At 26.5% G+C, this 20,246-nt stretch overlaps 1 protein-coding gene across 2 annotated transcripts in view; it reads left to right on the top strand.

Annotated features, from left to right (window-relative positions):
• Positions 1-20,246, top strand: part of LOC135925141 (protein flightless-1-like) — a 102,878-nt gene that overhangs the window by 50,061 nt on the left and 32,571 nt on the right. The window lies entirely within an intron of this gene.

The raw sequence follows: 20,246 nt of genomic DNA, 5'->3' as shown, positions 1-20,246 counted from the left end.
ATGGATTATGTAATTTGATAAAACCCAGTGGGTTATGATGTATTATTGGAAACAGAAGGTCCCTGGTTCAATCCTGGTAAGGAACATAAAAATTTTCTGGTTTTTCTTCGATGACTGATGTGTAAAGAAAGACATATGGTAAGATGAATTTCGGAGCTTAGAGATGACACCCCGGTCACCGACAGGCCTGGACAGCCGGGTGCTAAGGATACTTATCCAATAAACAAAAATAGGAATATGAAAGTTAGGGTGTTCCCTCCAAGCGACGCGCAGGGTGTAGACCTCCATCCTGTGAAAAGTAAAATAAAGGTCAAAGCAAAGAAAACAAGGTTAGCAAGTTTGAATATTGATACGCTTAAAGGTAAGACGAGAGAATTGGCATCAATGTTGAACAAGAGAATATACCCATCTCCAATCATTAAAGTCTTCTGACCTTTCCATTTCGTCTCTTGTATGCACGCTATATCAACTATAATAAAATTGTTAGCAATAGGAACGGTGTCGGCATCATCCTCAGTCAAGATTTAACCTCCTCAGTGGTAGAAGTCAACAGTATCTCTGATTGACTAATGAAAATAAAACTCTGCATTGGTCAATCAATACTACACATCCTTTCAGTATATGCTCCTCAAACGGGTTGCAAGGAAGAGGAGAAAGATGACTTTATAGCTATCCTTGATGAAGCTGTAATGAAAATCCCTAAGGATGACTTAGTAATAATATGTGGAGCTTAAATGCGCATGTGGGAAAAGCAAGAGACAGCTACAAAAGGCATCATGGTGGTTTTGGATATGGAGAAAGAAATGATTAAGGAACATGTACTGAAATTTGCGCAAGCCTTCGATCTTGCCTTAACCAATACTTACTATAAGAGGACAGTTATTTAATAACACATGAAAGGGTACAAGGAAAACCCAGACAGATCAAATGCTTATCTCTCGCAGATGATTAAAAGATGTAATAGACTGCAAAGTCATCCCAGGAGAAGATATTGCCGCTCAACACAAGCTACTAGTCATGGATTTACACCTCGCAAATAAATCCACTCAAAACAAGATAAAACTTGAACCATGCATCAAATAGGGTAAATTAAAATCAATGACAGATGCCTTTGTAATCAATGCTAACATTGAAACAATAGATTCCTCACAAGTCAGTGAAAAAATGTGGACAGATCTTTCATCCAGATTAATAGACACTGCCAAATCGACATTAGGCTTGACAAGGGGGGGGGGCAACAAATCATACAAAGAACTATGGTGGTGGAATGAAGAGGTACAAGCCACTATACAGGAGATAAAAGTCCTATATAAAATATTGCACAAATCCAAAAACCCAGATGACAAAACATGATACAAAAAATCCAAGAGAATAGCTACAAAGGCGGTGGCTAGGGCCAAATCTATGGCATACAATGACATGTATGAAGAACTACATACCAAAGAAGGACGAAATAAAATATACAGATTAGCCAAACAACGAGAAAAGAATTCTAGGGATATTAACGGAGCTCCGAAAGTAATCAAGAATAAAGATGGGAAATTGATAATAAAGGAAAAAGAAATAATGAATAGATGGAAAGAATATTTTCAGGAGCTTCTCAACTTTAATCCCCACATACTGCATCAAGACGAACACTCCCCATGTCAAAACCTTGTACAACCTATAACAGAACAAGAAATAATCACATACCTCAAGCATATGAAAAACAACAAATATTCCAATAGAAAGTCTTAATACACTAGGAGATGATGGAATACATCTCACCAATCTGTACAATAAAATATTGGAAATGAAGAGGTTCCCCAAAAATGGAGGCAGAGCTATCTAGTTCCTATCTTCAAAAATAAAAGGGATCCTGTCAAAATTATAGGGGCATAGAACTAATATCATACTGTCTGAAACTATACGGAAAAATAATAGAAAAAAGATTAAGAGACATAATCGAAATAGGACAGACTCAGTTTGGCTTTATGCCTGGAAGATCAATAACTGATGCTATCCACGCAATTAGGCAAATAAGTGAAAAATATAGGGAAAAGAATAAAAAGCTGCACATGGTCTTTTTCGATCTAGAAAAGGCCTTCGATAGAATCCTTAGAAAACTTATCTAGTGGGCGCTACGCCACAAAAAGGTTTCCGAAAAATATATAAGAATAATTCAGGATATGTATATGGGTCATATAACAAAACTCTTACTTCAACGCTTCACAATAGCCGAGGGAGTTTATCAAGGATCGGCTCTCAGCCCACTTCTCTTTATAATAGTAAAAGGTGTATTAGCACAGTCTATACCATAAACAGTCCCGTGGAATATGATATTTGCAGATGATATTGTGATACTTGCGGAATCCAACGATGAAATGAAAGAAAGATAAGTGAGTTGGATAAATATCCTATAAAGACACGGACTAAAAGTAAATAGAGAAAAGACTGAGTATATGGTGATGAGGAGATGAAACAGAGAGCATTGATATAAATGAATGGCAGATATCGGCAATTGAAAGCTGCAAATATTTGGGCTCCACTATACAAACAAACAGCACAATAGTGAAAGAGATAAAGTGTAAAATTAATCCTTAAAGTGGGGATCGAAATAAATAAGGGAGATAAAACTTTGAGGCATCATTATGAAGAGAAACAAATTCTCTATCGCTGTACGTTAAGAAATTTTTTTTTTAAATTGTGGGTATTTTATTTTTGGCGCCATATTTATAACGGTCAATAGCTGGAAAACGGTAATGGTACAAATCGAGTTTGAAACAATACAAATCAATCCCGTTTTAAAAAATTGAAAAATGTCAAAATTTGAATATCGGGGGGCTAACTTCACGCTATAATATAAGGTTTAAAATTTGATTTCCGAAATAAAAAATGGAGATTAAACTTAATTTGAGGCTTCATAAGGAAGAGAAAAAAAATTTCTATCGTTGTACGTTAAGAATTTATTTTTTAAAAAAATTGAGTGTTTTTTTATTTTGGCGCCATATTTTTAACGGTCAATAGCTGGAAAACGGTAATGTTACAAATCGAGTTTGAAATGGTACAAATCAATTCCGTTTTAAAAATTTGAAAAATATTAAAATTTGAATATCGGGGGGCTAACTTCACGCTATAATATAAGGTTTAAAATTGATTTCTGAAATAAATAATGGAGATAAAACTTAATTTGAGGCATCATTAGGAAGAAAGAAAAAATTCTCTATTGCTGTACGTTAAGAAATTTAAAAAAATAAAATGTTTAGTGTTTTTGGCACCATATAACTGTCAATAGCTGGAAAACGGTAATGGTATAAATCAAACTGAAAACGGTACAAATCAGTACAAATCATTTTCTATCGACCTATACACCTTTTATTTTTAATTCAAAAGTTGGGGGGCTGTCGTGAAGTTGCCCCCCCCCCATTTTGTTCATTGAATATCTGAAAAACGGTGATGGTACAAATCGAACTGAAAACGGTACAAATCAGTCCAACTGATAAACTATTAAAAATCCAAAAGTGGATGGCCAACTTCACGGACCATTATTTGATTATATATTAGCATTTTTTATTAGGTTAGATTTTTATTTTATACATAGATAGCATTAGCAAGCACTTATATTAATTGAAAACATAAAAATTTAAAGCATATTTATTATTCAATTAGATATAATGAAAAAAAGAAGGTGTAAATAATGCTTAAATAAAAACCTATTTTTTATTTATAAATATATTATACGTAAAAAAATTGATTTATAAAAAAAATTTAAAAAATTAAAATTCATTTTCAAAATATAAATTTATATGAGAATTCTCAAGAATGATTTTTAATTAACTGTCTAATTTGAATTTACATATAATGTTTATTATAGATAATATATTATCAAATTTTTTCAAATCTAACTTAAATCCAAACTTTCAATCCTCAACTACTATTTCAAGACCAGAAAAAATATACATATATTGGAATAAAGAAAAAATCGACATCATAAAATGTTGTCCCTACTTTAAAAAACAACAAATGAAAGTTAACATAGCTAAATATATTGGAATGTCTACAGCATCAGTTCATAAATTTAGACGAGATACACTTGCAGAAATAAATGGAGATCTTCTAAAGGAATACACTATTCAAAATAGAGGAAGTAAGAAAAAAAATTCATTTGTTAATGAAAGAAATATCATGGACTTAATAATGACAAATAATACGTATACGATACAAGAAATTATTGAAAATTTACCACCTGGTAGTCCCAAAAATAACTATAAGAAAATATATATAAAATATTGGCTATTCGAAAGAAAGAGCTGGTAAAGAGCCTGACAGAAGGAAAAGAGATGGTAAAGAGCCTGACAGAAGAAATACTCCTGAAGCTATAAATATTCGTCAAATTTATTGTTTGAAAGTTTTAAATATCTTAAAGGAAAAATTATTTTTCTTAGATGAAACAGGAATCAACCTACATGTGGTACCAGTTTATGTCTGGGCCCCATACAATGTTCGCCTGACTATAAAGTTCCCATCCTTAAAGGGTCAAATTGTTATATTTTTTGCACATTTGGAATCGGAGGAGTAATTCATTATATAGTTATAGCGGGAACTTATAATATTGTATTATTCCTAGATTACATGCGAGAGCTTATTAATATTTTGCCATCAAATGCAATTATTGTATAAATCTATTCATATATCTCATTTAATCGATGCCTACAAAGATAGGATTGAATACCTACCGTCATATTCACCCTAGCATAATCCCATATAAATTTTCTTGGTATATTCAAAATAAAATTTTGGGCAATCAATCATTCATCTTGGAATAATATACCGTTATAAACTCCCTCTATAATTTTATAATGAATTACTCCTCCGACCAATTGCAAAGAATATTAACATTTTTACCCTTCGAGGATGGGATCTTTATAGTCGGGCGAACATTATATGGAGTAGAGATCTGCAAAAGTAGGCACGGCCTATTTTTTTAAAAAGAATTCGGGTTCGGGCTGGGCCGGGCTTAATATTTTTTTTAAAAATCTAGCCGGGTCGGGCTTTGGGAATTTTTTTTAATATTTCTCAATTTCTCAATTGTTGAATTTTTAATGTAAAATAAAAATATGAGATTTTATTTATAGAAACTAGACGCCATATAACATATATCATTTATTTAAATTCAGTCTGGGCCGGTGTAACGTGTGAAAATGATCTGTGAGATTTCGAAATCTCACACCATCAAAATCCCACGGATGGGTTGTGAGATTTTGATTTAAATGGTCCCCAATGTTTTTGAAGCAATAAATTAAAAGTAAAAGTTTTCATGACAAGTTTTTAAAATTACTAATATTATAATATAGTGACAATAATTATATACACCCTAGCTCTAATTATAATCTTTGATTACTTTGCAAGATATATTAGTTTAATTTCAAGAGTTCATTTGTATTTTTAGATTAATAAGTCGAATACTGGGATATATCAAATAAAGTAAAGGATTTATATAATTTCTATTTTTAATATATATAGATTATTTATAATTATATACAAATAAACTTGAATATTATAATTATGTAGCGTAGTCTTATTGGTTATATGTTACACTACCTTACCTTCAAAATCTTGGTTCGAATCCCCGTACATACCTTTTTTTAAATCGAAAATCTGATTGTTTTGTATTTATTTATGATACCTCCCTTTTCTACCCTAACCTTTAAAAATCATTACCTACCCTTTTTAAATAATGCAAAGAAATGGTAAGATAAATTCTTAACTTAAATGACTTAATCATAATACTTATTTTGTTTACCTGATATAATATTTTTTAAAAAAATCCATCTCTATATTATTTTAAACTATATTGATTGGGTCACAAATTGATATAACTATTTATCATATAATGCACATTTTAATGTATATATAGAATTTTATTTATAAACTACAACTTTCATAAAAAATATATATCAGCTGAATATAAATTATAATGTGAATGAAATATATATATTTTTATAATAAAAATTATTTGATCCTAATAAGGAAATATTAAATAATGACTAGATGGATGATAAATTATTGCAAAAATATATATTATGAGGAATATAAATTATAATAATGAAGTATTTATATTTTTATAATAAAAATTATTTGTTCCTAATAAGGAAATATTAAATAATGACTAGATGGATGATATATTATTGCAAAAATTCATATTATGAGGAATATAAATTATAATAATGAAGTATTTATATCTTTATAATAAAAATTATTTGATCCTAATAAGGAAATATTAAATAATGACTAGATGGATGATAAATTATTGCAAAAATATATATTATGAGGAATATAAATTATAATATGAATGAAGTATTTATATTTATATAATAAAAATTATTTGATCCTAATAAGCCAACCATTGCCTGAGAATAATATGGGAATTTTGAGCCCCTGTGATCTCCACACTAATCGCCCTAAATTTTATAAATTAGAATAAAATGAAATTTTATAAAGTAGAATAAATTATAAAGTAGAATAAAATGAAATTTTATATTAATATGTTCTACCTATAAAAACAATTCCCACCACCTTCAATTTGCCCCATGATAGTTGGTTCACCAAGTTGTTTACCATAGTCTACATCCTGACAATGTTTGGGAGGCTTTAGAGCATATATTTTGGCATGATATTTTTTCCATGCTTTTGTTGTAGGAAAAAAATATCTAGAGATATTTTCTAATTTATTTATTATCATAATATCATCATCCAATTCTGTATTCATAATTAATTAAAAAATAAATCAAATACATATCAGAAATAACATTACCTATGGGAGACTTTGGATCGATAAAATCTGTATCAAGTGAAAAATTTTCATCTTTAGAGCCAACATTCTGGGAACCACTGTCACGAGGATGTATTACATACATCTTCACACAAATGTGCTGCTTATAAAAATATTTTTAAAAAATTATATCATTCAAAAAATAATTTGAATATATATCAAAAATAACATTACCTATGGGAGACTTTGAATCGATAAAATCTGTATCAAGTGGGAAATTTTAGGGAAGCAATATCTAAAGGCAATACATTATAATAAAAACATTTAAAATAATTATAATGATATTAAATATTAACCTTTGTATCTAAAAATATTTTTTACTTTATAAAAAAAATTTGATTTTGAAAAAATCATTACCATTTTCATCTGGATCTTCATTTTTTCGCACAATAAATTCTTTTAGATTGCGTAGATTGTATTTTGTTTTTAAAATAACATTATTTGTTGTTATTAATTCATATACACCTTGATATACAATAAATAATTTATATAATATAATTATTACCCTTATCAAATACTTTATTGATCAAATAAGGGTTAATCCAGGGGTTCAACATTTTCTCCCCTTTCCTATCTGACCTTTTATGATTCCATGCAAGAACCTTTTGTCCCACAACAAAAGATTTTGCACCATTAGTCCTCTTCTCATAATCCTTGTTTTAGCTGAGCTGTGCCAATATTTTGTATAGCTAGCTCTGTTATTTTCATGAGATGCGCCATTTTTATATCTAACTCTTCCCTTAGACATTCGTCAATTGTTATTTTTGACCTCTGGTAAGGCTAATACATCATTAATTTTATTTTGTAACTAAATAATAATTAAAAATATAATTATAAAGATTATCTCTACTGTAAGAGGACGTCGTGGTTTCTGACCATACATCAGTTCATAGGGTGAAAATCCTGTAGAAGAGTGTGTGCAAGAATTGTAGGTCCCACACATCCCTACTAATGCATCCGGCCAGTCAGTTGGGATATCCAAAACCGATTTTGCTATTCGGTTCTGGATTGTCCTATTAACTCTCTCAACCAAACCATTTGCTTGTATGTGGTAGGCGGAGGTTATTCTCTGTACTATCCCACAATATTTATGGAATTCTGTACAAACATTGTTACAGAATTCCCTACCCTGATCATTTATCTGAATCTATATATTATATATTTTAGTTTTATTAAATTAAAAACAAATAAAATTCAAAGTTAAAATTGATATTTTTAATTTTATTACTTCATAAAATTGGTGGGTGTTGACAATAATGTATAAGGCATTCACAACAGATTAGCTGTTTTATCCTTTATAGGAATGGTCATTAAATATTTTGAAAAATAACATATTGCACATAAATATATTTAAAATTTTCTCTAGACTCTGGCATCTGGATTAAATCGATGCCAATTTGATACCAATTGGTACTACCTTTATATTATGCAAAACATTTGAAGTTTTATCAAAACGATTGATTTTTGACAAACCTCACAGGATTTGATAAACTCCCTAATGTGTTTATTGCTTCCTAACCAATAAAAGCTATAAAAAAATTAATTAAGATAATGTTGCAAATGTTGACTTTTCAGTTATTATTTGATTAGTTTTATTTATCCCCAGATGCCCTCCCATGGAAATACCTGGAACTGTAGATACACCCCCTCATGTATCATTTTAATTATCTTCCTTTGTTCATCTCCTGACAATATAACTTTTCTTCTTCTAAAATAATATATCATTAAATTATATATATAATAATAAGCAGAAAAAATAAAAACAATAAATGGCTTAAAGATTTATAATGCTAAATAATAATGAAAAATTGCATTGAAAATTTCATATTTATACATTATAAAGTATCTGACATTTACTTTCACCCAAAGTGTTAACTTCTGCAATGTTAAATTTTATATTTATAATAATATTAGGTGATGTTGCAGAAATAATAAATTATGTGATAATATAAATTAAATTTTAGTTGTATAAATAGCACTTATCTTATAATGCCTATATGTAAAATCTTAGTAAATATATTAAATGTTCTTATTTTTATATAAACATAAAATACGTTAAAATAATTTGAAATAAAAAATACACTTACATCCTAATTTACCTATAAAATAAATTAATTAAGACTTTAACAAAAATATATGAAATGTTCTAATTAAATTTAATAATTATCCTAAATTTTTAAAAAAAATTAATATATTTATAAACCTATATACATTATGACAATTTGAAATAAAAAATATCTAAAATTTACTTTCCCCTATCATGTAGTAAAGATTGTGATCTTTTATCTTGTAGGCCGTGCATTTTCTAATAAAGTTAGATTTATTGACATTAAGTGGAATTTTTGAAAATTTAAAAATTCATTTATTTTGGAAAAATTATCACTAAAAATATTTATAATATATATTGTTAGTTAAAAACTTATCTTTTCAAATTAAAATGTATTATATAGAAATATTTTCAATTTCACAGCTACATTAAAATCTGACGTTTTAAATTTGAGGAAATCTAATCCATATTGAATTCGTAATGTGAGATTTAAAAAAAATCCATGAGATTTTGAAATATTGAATAGCCGTGAGATTCTTAATATTTAAATGGCCCCCAATGTATTTGAAGCAATAAAAATCAAAATCTCATGAAATCACTTTCACACGGTATGAGCCATGAATTCCATGGTAGGGCATTTGTGGATAAATAAAACTAATTAAATAATCTGAAAAGTAAACATTTGCAACATTATCTTAATTAATATTTTTTATAGCTTTTATTGGTTAGGAAGCAATAAACACATTAGGGAGTTTATCAAATCCTCTGTGGTTTGTCAAAAATCAAACAGTCGTTTTGATAAAACTTCAAATGTTTTGCATAATATAAAGGTAGTACCAAAGTCTTGGTATCAAATTGGCATCGTTAATCCAGATGCCAGAGTCTAGAGAAAATTTTAAATATATATTTTATGTGCAATATGTTATTTCTCAAAATATTTAATGACCATTCCTATAAAGGATAAAACAGCTAAATCTGTTGTGAATGCCTTATACATTATTGTCAACACCCATTAATGTTATGAAGTAATAAAATTAAAAATATCAATTTTAACTTTGAATTTTATTTGTTTTTAATTTAATAAAACTAAAATATATAATATATAGATTCAGATAAATGATCAAGGTAGGGAATTCTGTAACAATGTTTGTACAGAATTCCATAAATATTGTGGGATAGTACAGAGAATAACCTCCGCCTACCACCCACAAGCAAATGGTTTGGTTGAGAGAGTTAATAGGACAATCCAGAACCGAATAGCAAAATCGGTTTTGGATATCCCAACTGACTGGCCGGACGCTTTAGTAGGGATGTGTGGGACCTACAATTCTTGCATACACTCTTCTACAGGATTTTCACCTTATGAACTGATGTATGGTCAGATACCGCGACGTCCTCTTACAGTAGAGATAATCTTTATAATTATATTTTTAATTATTATTTAGTTACAAAATAAAATTAATGATGTATTAGCCTTACCAGAGCTCATGGCAAAAATAACAATTGACGAATGTCTAAGGGAAGAGTTAGATATAAAAATGGCGCATCTCAAGAAAATAACAGAGCTCACAGCTCAGCTTAAACAGAGAATATGAGAAGAGGACTAATGGTGCAAAATCTTTTGTTGTGGGACAAAAGGTTCTTGCATGGAATCATAAAAGGTCAGATAGGAAAGGGGGGAAAATATTAACCCCTGGATTGGCCCTTATTTGATCAATAAAATATTTGATAAGGGTAATAATTATATTATATAAATTATTTATTGTGTATCAAGGTGTATATAAATTAATAACAACAAATAATGTTATTTTGAAAACTAAATACAATCTACGCAATCTAAAAGATTATTGTACGAAAAAATGAAGATCCAGATGAAAATGGCAATGATTTTTTCAAAATCACATTTTTTTTATAAAGTAAAAAATATTTTTAGATACAAAGGTTAATATTTAATATCAACATAATTATTTTAAATGTTTTTATTATAATGTATTGCCTTTAGATATTGCTTCCCTAAAATTTCCCACTTGATACAGATTTTATCGATTCAAAGTCTCCCATAGGTAATGTTATTTTTGATATATATTCAAATTATTTATTGAATGATATGATAATTTTTTAAAAATATTATAAGTAGCACATCTGGGTGAAGATATATATAATACATTACCTATTGACAGTGGTTCCCAGAATGTTGGCTGAAGATGAAAATTGATACAGATTTTATCGATCCAAAGTCTCCCATAGGTAATGTTATTTCTGATATATATTTCGTATATTTTTTAATTAATTATGTATACAGAATTGGATGATGATATTATGATAAAATAAATTAGAAAATATCCCTAGATATTTTTTTCTTACAACAAAAGCATGTAAAAAATATCATGCCAAAATATATGCTCTAAAGCCTCCCAAACATTGTCGGGATGTAGACTATGATAAACAACTTGGTGAACCAACTATCATGGGGCAAATTGAAGGTGATGGGAATTTTTTATAGGTAGAACATGTTAATATAAAATTTCATTTTATTCTACTTTATAAAATTTAGGGCGATTAGTGTGGAGATCACAGGGGCTCAAAATTCCCATATTATTCTCAGGCAATGGTTGGCACAATTTATGCTAACAGATGGAAAAAGTAATTCAGAATTACATTTATGACACAAATAAAAGAATGGATATAAAAACGTATATCGTAAATAATGTGATGACAGGACGGATATGGGCTTCTGACACAGAAGTCAGGGCTATGGCCACAATGCTTAATACTCCTATTTTTACATATTTAAAATATAATAATAACTTTGTATTGGCCCGATATGAATAATTTTATATTCGCGATAATATTGAAAAATTTTATTTATATAAAAAATGGAGGAAACCATTTTGAAAATGTTTTTGATTGCAATCATTTATCTTCGCTCTAATCATTATTTAATACATCTTTATTAGTGTTAAATAATTTTTATTATAAAAATATAAATACTTCATTATTATAATTTATATTCCTCATAATATATATTTTTGCAATAATTTATCATCCATCTAGTCATTATTTAATATTTCCTTATTAGGATCAAATAATTTTTATTATAAAAATATAAATACTTCATTATTATAATTTATATTCCTCATAATATTAATTTTTGCAATAATTTATCATCCATCTTGTCATTATTATAATTTATATTCCTCATAATATATATTTTTGCAATAATTTATCATCTATCTAGTCATTATTTAATATTTCCTTATTAGGATCAGATAATTTTTATTATAAAAATATATATATTTCATTCATATTATAATTTATATTCAGCTGATATATTTTTTTTATGAAAGTTGTAGTTTATAAATAAAATTCTATATATACATTATAATGTGCATTATATGATAAATAGTTATATCAATTTCGTCTATTTGCTTATTAGTTTATGTGACCCAATTCAAATATAAGTATAAAATAATATAGAGATGGATTTTTTAAAAAAATTTTATATCAGGTAAACAAAATAAGTATTATGATTAAGTCATTTAAGTTTAGAATTTATCTTACCATTTCTTTGCATTATTTAAAAAGGGTAAGTAATGATTTTTAGAGGGTAGGGTAAAAAGGGAGGTATCATAAATTAATACAAAACAATAGATTTTCAATTTAAAAAAAAGGAATGTACGGGGATTCTAACCAAGATTTTGAAGGTAGGTTAGGGAGTGTAACATATAACCAATAAGACTACGCTACATAATTATAATATTCAAGTTTATTTGTATATAATTATAAATAATTTATATATATTAAAAATAGAAATTATATAAATCCTTTACTTTATTGCTTAATGGTGTTTATTTATTTGATATATCCCAGTATTCGACTTATTAATCTAAAAATACAAATGAAGTTTGAAATGAAACTAATATATCTTGCAAAGCAATCAAAGATTATAATTAGACAGTTAGGGTATATTTATTGTCACTATATTATAATATTAATTTTAAATACTTGTCATGAAAACTTTTACTTTTAATTTATCGCTTCAAAAACATTGGGGGCCATTTAAATCGAAATCTTACAGATCATTTTCACACGTTACACCGGGCATTTTTCTTCTGTCAGGCCCTTTGCCAACTATTTTTTTCGACCAGCCAATATTTTTTATATATTTCCTTATTTTTGGGACAATGGTTAATTTTTTATAATGTCTTACATCGTAAAAGTATTATTTGTCATTAATAAGTCCATATATCTCTTTCATGATAGATGAAATTTTTCTTATTTCTTCTATTTTGAAAAGTGTATTTTTTTAGAGGATCTCCATTTATTTCTGGAAATGCATCTCGTCTAAATTTATGAACTGACGTTGTAGATATTTCAATATATTTAGTTATGTCTTTAATTTTCATTTGTTTTTCAGGTAGGTACAACATGTTATTAACTATGTCGATTTTTTCTGTATTCCAATATTTGTATATTTTTCTGCGTCTTAAAATAGTAATTATAAAATTTGATCTGAGATAAAAATGCTTCTTTAACAAAAATAAAATGTTATAAAATTTAAAAAAATAGTTATATTATATCTAAAATTATTTATTATTATAAATAAAATCGAAATCCATTTTTATGTATATTTTTTTAATAATAATAATTAATTAATAAACATTCTACCATATTGTTATTTTTTTGCACATTCTGTTTATAAAAGTGTGAGATAATCTCTTCAGAATCTTATTTTAGCGAAGCTGGTGATTTTGACAGTTACTATCGCCGCAAACTGACTTCTTATAAATTGGAAATATTGATATTTCTAAAAGAAATCGTCGCTATATTAATGTTAAATATTATTTTAAATATTTATTTCAAATTTCATAATATAATTGTTTATTACCTAATATGCATATAGATTAATGTTATTACTTATTATATAAAAGTGATTTAACAGTTAAAATATTTTATATACTTTTAGAATTGCAATTGAATTGAATATAAACTATAACTAATCATTATAATATATTTAAATGACATAAGTTATGGTATAGTTAAATTATAGATGTTATACTGATAAAAAGTATATTAAAAATTAAAACCATTGCTATCTTTACAAAATTAGATATGATATCGGATCGGTAATCGGCCGATATCAATTTTATATCCGGAATATCAGATCAAATCGACCTCTAAAAAGTGGTATCGGTACACTCTTATAAAATATATATCCAAAATGATTTTAATTTTATAATCAATCATCTTCTATAAAATATTTTAATAACAATTATCTAAGAGGGACTTAAGTATTGGTATTATTATGTTAATAATTATTAAATAAAAATGTATAATATACTTTAATATGTATAAAAAAGTTTGTAGAGGAGTTTGTTCAACCTTTAATAACTTTTTTACTTGTGCAATATTGACATTCGGCTTGTACCTTGTCCTTTTTCACATGAATTACTTTATAAAATTTTCCATCTAGAATTTTATTATTTGGATTTGATTCACGGGAATTTATCTCCATAATTTCATCTTCACTACTATAAATGTTAAACATTCTACAAATTAAAAAATATTACATATAAAATATAACCTTTACTTATTTAGTTTTGGTGTTGTTATTTTTAATCTATCTATCTTTGTGATCTGTAAAATTTCCAACTAATTGTTATCAATATATTTAAAATATAGCAGGAAAAAATAAAGAAATTAATACAAGATTTCAGAAGAAAATAAAGTTACATTGTGTGATATGTAAATGTTTTAAATATGAATATTAAAAAGAATCTGTATCTGTATTTTTTTAAAGAAAATGAAAAAGATACAAGATTCTTTTCAAAATAAAGGATCTTAGATAACTAGTATCTTATTAAAAATGTCAATAAGATACTGAATACAAGATACAAAAGGATCTTGTATATTAGATACAAGTATTCGCGGTACTGCTCAACTCTGGCAACAACCCAATAAGAAAATTTACCAATAAATAAAATTTTATTTTTAAATTTAGAAAATATAAATTTCAAATATTTTTTTTCTTCAAATATAGTTGAATATTTTAATTTATATATTATAATAATCTATAATTACAAGTACAAACAATATAATAATTTACATAATGATTTAATTTTGTGAGAAAATATTATAATTTAAAATTGTATTCTCGTTTAATTTTGAGTTTGAGTGTTCCGAAATTGGCATCTTTATTTTTATATAAATAGAGAAAAGATAAAAATATTGTATAAATTTATATTACCTTTAATTGATTGGTTGTCCCCGATAACCATTACAAAAAATTATTTTTAAGATTAAAAAATTTGTAAAATCGTACGGTATGTACCGATTTAATATCGAAGTAACATTATTTACGATTTGATCTCTATTGTTTTGCCTTGGTATAGACCTATATTTGTTTTTCATGACACCGAAAAAATTTTCAATTGGATTTAATTGAGGTGAATATGGCGGAAGATATTCAATTCGATTTTTATTCGATAAGATGACACTTATGTATTGCGGCATTATCCATAATGATAATTGCATCATTTGGAAGAATTGTTACTAATTCCCTCAGATAATCAACAAAGAGAAACTCATTATAAGGTCCTTCAATAATTCGATAGGTTATAAGGCCTCCAATTCTTATCATACATAAAATGCTAACGTTCTTGCCTTTGGAAGGTGGAATTATCACAGTTCGTGTGACATTGTAGGGAGGCCCAAGCATGCACAGGTATAACATGTAGTTTTATGCCTGTTTCATCCAGAAAGAACATTTTCCATAGGAATGTTTAGCATTTTAAGGCGATGCCTGGCGAATACGAATTGCTCTTGGTGTATTTCGTCGATCGGACTCTTTCCATTCCCTTTTTTTAGACCATCCTATTTTTAAATATATTTTCGGATGGTCCCTTCATTTTTCGGGAAACCTGGAGGCAAATTTTCTATGATATCTAGTAGACGTGTTGTTATCCATTAAAAGATTTATCATCTTTCTTTCGATTTTGTATGTTTCTTTTTTTTGCATCCCTTTTTTTGGATTTGATATTGCTTCAATGGTCCCCCTATAAATTATGGAAAGATATCTTGCCTTAATTTGTTTACCAAGGCTATTGAATCAATATGTTTAGCAATATCCTTAATTTTCATTCTCTCCATTTCGCGTTGGGATAACAATTTTGTTACTACACAATTTTCTCTTTATTCCAACAATTATATTTTCTTTTTGGGTTTTGAATTGTCGGTGAGTTTATACTGTTTATTATAGTAGAATTGGCACTTATGGATTGCGAAAATGCTGGAATGAAAAAAGAATAATTAGATAAAAAGGAATTATTATTAAATAAAGAGTAAAACTATTATTGGTATTATTTAGTGCTGTAAACGCCATTCGTTACCTTCTTCTAGGGGTAACGAGTAACGGTAACGCGTTTCTTGTTTTTGAATAACGGTAACGCAAAACGTTACTCGTTACTTTATATTTTTTCTTAAAAAATATCAACAAAAAGAAAAACATATTTTATTGTATTATAAAATTATTTTATTTATTTTTTAATTATTAATATAAATAATTTAATCCGAGTTTTAATTCATATCAACCATTGCCTATTTTAAATTCTCGTTAAATTTTCTATCGAAATTAATATTCAATCAAAATTCAAAGTAAATGTTAATAATGATATTATTATTCTTATAATTTATTTTAAGAATATTATGTCCATAGTACTTACTTCTTCAGATGAAAGATGATTTAATCTTTCCCTGGCCCCAATTTGAAATATATTTTAAACCAATAAAGAAAATTAATGGTAACAAGTCTACACTTTGGAAATGTAAATTATATCCCAACACAAATATTTCAACCTGAATGTCCAGCAGTTCAAACTCAAAAAAGCATTTGAAGGTAAAAAGATAAATTAATATATCATTATTTTAAATATTACAATAATAGAATAATATTCTTTCATAATATTTTGAAAAGCTAAATCATGGAATTAAAATATAAGTAGGGCTGTGTCGATATTAAATATCGGATCGGATCGGCACCGATATTAAGAATTTTTCAATATCGGATCGGGCCGACACCTGTAAAAACCCGATCCGATTTTTTTACTTTTTTTTTGTTATTTTATGTTATGTATATTTATTTTACATTATTATAATATTTTCTAAATAATTTTTTTTTAGACAATGCAAATGCACAACACCCTTTAAATTTTATTCTTTTTTAAAATAGATTTATAGTATTTTTAAATTTTTTTTTATTAAAATAGAAAGGAACACCCAAAGTTTTAATTATTTTAAATCTTTTTAAATAGTAACGCCAATTTTATTAATTATTCTTTAAATAAAAGATTATTTTTAAATATGGTATCTGAATTATGGAAATATTTTACAAACGACAAAGATAATTTTGCAAAATGCGTTATCAAAACAAATAATGATGCTAAAGGCATCTCAGTTTACTTTCAACGGTAGGGGATATAGATACTCCATATCGTAGAAGCTTATTGCCAGAAAATCTAGAGGCTCTCGTATTTATTAAAAAAAAAATCTAATATACTATAATTTTATATATTAAATGCAATTTTATTATTCATACCAACATAAAATGGATATAGTATCAAATATATGTTTTTATATAGTCTTAATTGTGGAAATAAAAAAATTAAATTAAATGCATAATTTGATTTTTTGCCTAAAAGATATTGATTTCTTGATTACATTTGGTTCAAAAGGGGAGGGGGGGGGGGGTGAAAAACAATATAAATATCGGATCTGTATCAGTATCGCATCAGTTTTGGAGCAATATCGGATCGGTGAAAATATGTGGATCGGCACAGTCCTAAATATTAGCAATTAAATTATATTACAATGTTGGGCTGGAAACCAACATTAAAAACCCAAAATTAACAAAATATTGGTGTTGGTTCAAAGTATTATATTAAGTTTTTTCTATCTCAGTGTCATCGCTAAGGGCCGCGCAGGGGCTCGAGCCCCCTGAAAAATTTGAATAGCCCCCTGAAGAAAAACAATTTTTTTTAATGGCTCTTTAATATCCCCTTGAACTAATAATAAATTTTTTTGATTGCCCACTGTATGATTTCTTTTATAATTCTATTGAGTAATATATAGATTTAATTTTTAAAAATTAATAAGTCTATCTAAATTATTCTTAAATGAATACTATTTTAATTATTAGATTAGATTAATACTTATAAATTATATTTTCACTATGTTAGCTTGCAATCAAATTCTGTGTTAAAAATAGAATATTAATATCACTCACTAAATATAAATTTAGCATTAACAGTTGAAGCTTTATTGACTTTTATTATTTAAATTATTATATAACCCTAATTAAATAAATATTAATTGAAAATAAAAAATTTAATATTGTAATTAGCCGAGTTCAAAATCACTAATCAACTATATTATTGATATTTAAATTTAGTTACTATGCCTCTTAAAATTATTTTCAAGGTCCAAATCCTAATAAGTATAAGAGATTTATTTATAAAAAGTAAGTAAACATATAGTTAATAATCCTCTATTAGATATAATTGGTTATAAAATATTAGGTTAAATATTACTTTTACAGACGTATTTGACAGTTATATAATATATTACAGTTAATATTTTAATAAATTTTACTAATAAATGCTTTTGATAATAAATATAATAATAAATTGTTTTCAAATATTTTAACATCTTATTATTTATCCCAGAATGGATGTAATAAATTAGATAGAAAACTATTTTTTTCTTATTTGAAAAGCAGTTTTGAGTTAAATTTTTAATACTAGTATATTTTTGATATTATTACAAACTGCTACTATTTTAAGATATAATATACCAACTAGAGGTGTATAAAATCTTAATTAATTTCTTTTATCATATCATATCACTCTGGTTCTTATTTTATAGTTACAAAATGTTTCATTTCTAATATGGCATCCCTGCCTTGTTAATAACTTAAGGCTTCAAGACATTTGCATAATTTCTTTTAAAGGTTTTTAGTGTTTTTGTTTTATCAATTTATCTAGCATAATAAATTCTGATATAAATTAATATAGTGAGTGTCATGGCTACGACTGCAAATTAACCAGCATCTATTATTTGTGTGGCTATGTAATTTAAGATTATTATTACAGCTACTGAAATCATATGATTGCATATTTTATAAGCAATAATGGTCAACTGTGTAGTCGTTTATATATCATTAAAAATGGAAGATAATCTTTTAGAAATTTAATATCTCACAATTTTTTTCTCAATTACTTATCTAGCTTCTATCATGTCATTTAAGAGGAAGTTCTGACCACCATATAGTTTTATGATTTGGATTGGTCGTTTATATTCTCTTCTCCTAGAATTGTTGATTTGGTTAGGCCTATAAATTTTTCCTTATTAGTCAATCTATAAAACATTGTCTAAAAATGGTAGCAGTGTGTTATATTAGTTTCTTGACCTTTTGTCAATGTAAGTTACTAATTTAATAATATGTAGTTTTTAAAAATTATTATCAATTGAGGCATATTTATGAATTAATTAACTTTTTTTATCACTTGTAATTCTTTAGAGGCAAAATTTTTTTATATTAGCAATCGAAAATATTTTATACTGTAATAAATCGATTTTATATTAAAAAATAATATTTTTAGAAATGTCTTATATTGTTTTAATTATTTATATGCTAGTTTATTTTGTATGCATAGTATAATAAATGGCAAAATATGAAATTCAGAATAATTATTCAGAGTTAGCAAATTTTTAAAAAGTATAATATATTCATATAAAACTCGGCCGAAGGCCGGGCAAAAGCAGGCCGAAGGCCCGCAATTAGAAGTTATGGAGGGGCTTCGCCCCTTATAAAAATTTTTTTAGTTGAGCCCCCTGAGATTGTAAAGGCTAGCGACGCCCCTGTTATATCTTCTATTTCTTGTTTTAGTATTGCTATTGGTTTGACTATAATTGTTAATAAATTTAAAGAATAAAAAATAGTGATTTTAAAAACTTTTTTTAAATAATAAATATATATGAAAGAGTGGCGTAGCCAGGATTATCCAATAATAAAATTTTACAGAGAATTTCATTATATATTTTATTTATTATTAAAATACTATATATCACATCCCATTATTTAACCAGCTGTGTTGAGCACTAAGCGCTCTTGTTTGTCTGAAAAATTTTGAAATCAATTGTTGCTAAAAATATATAAAAAATTGTTACATAAAGATGTTATCTTATAATATATTATTTTTTATAATTTTATTTATATTATAATTAAATATATGAATATTTTTTTTATAACGATCTTATATATTCTTTTTGTATAGTTTTATTTTATTATATATTGTCCGGAAAAAATATTTTTGTATATATTTTATTTTTTTA

The sequence above is a fragment of the Gordionus sp. m RMFG-2023 genome, chromosome 2, assembly GCF_954871325.1.
Source record: "Gordionus sp. m RMFG-2023 chromosome 2, tfGorSpeb1-WG-v2, whole genome shotgun sequence".
NCBI classification, from domain to species: Eukaryota; Metazoa; Nematomorpha; class Gordioida; order Chordodea; family Parachordodidae; genus Gordionus; species Gordionus sp. m RMFG-2023.
The sequence above is the reverse complement of the archived record's forward strand: the minus strand, read 5'-3'. Positions and strand labels throughout refer to the sequence as shown.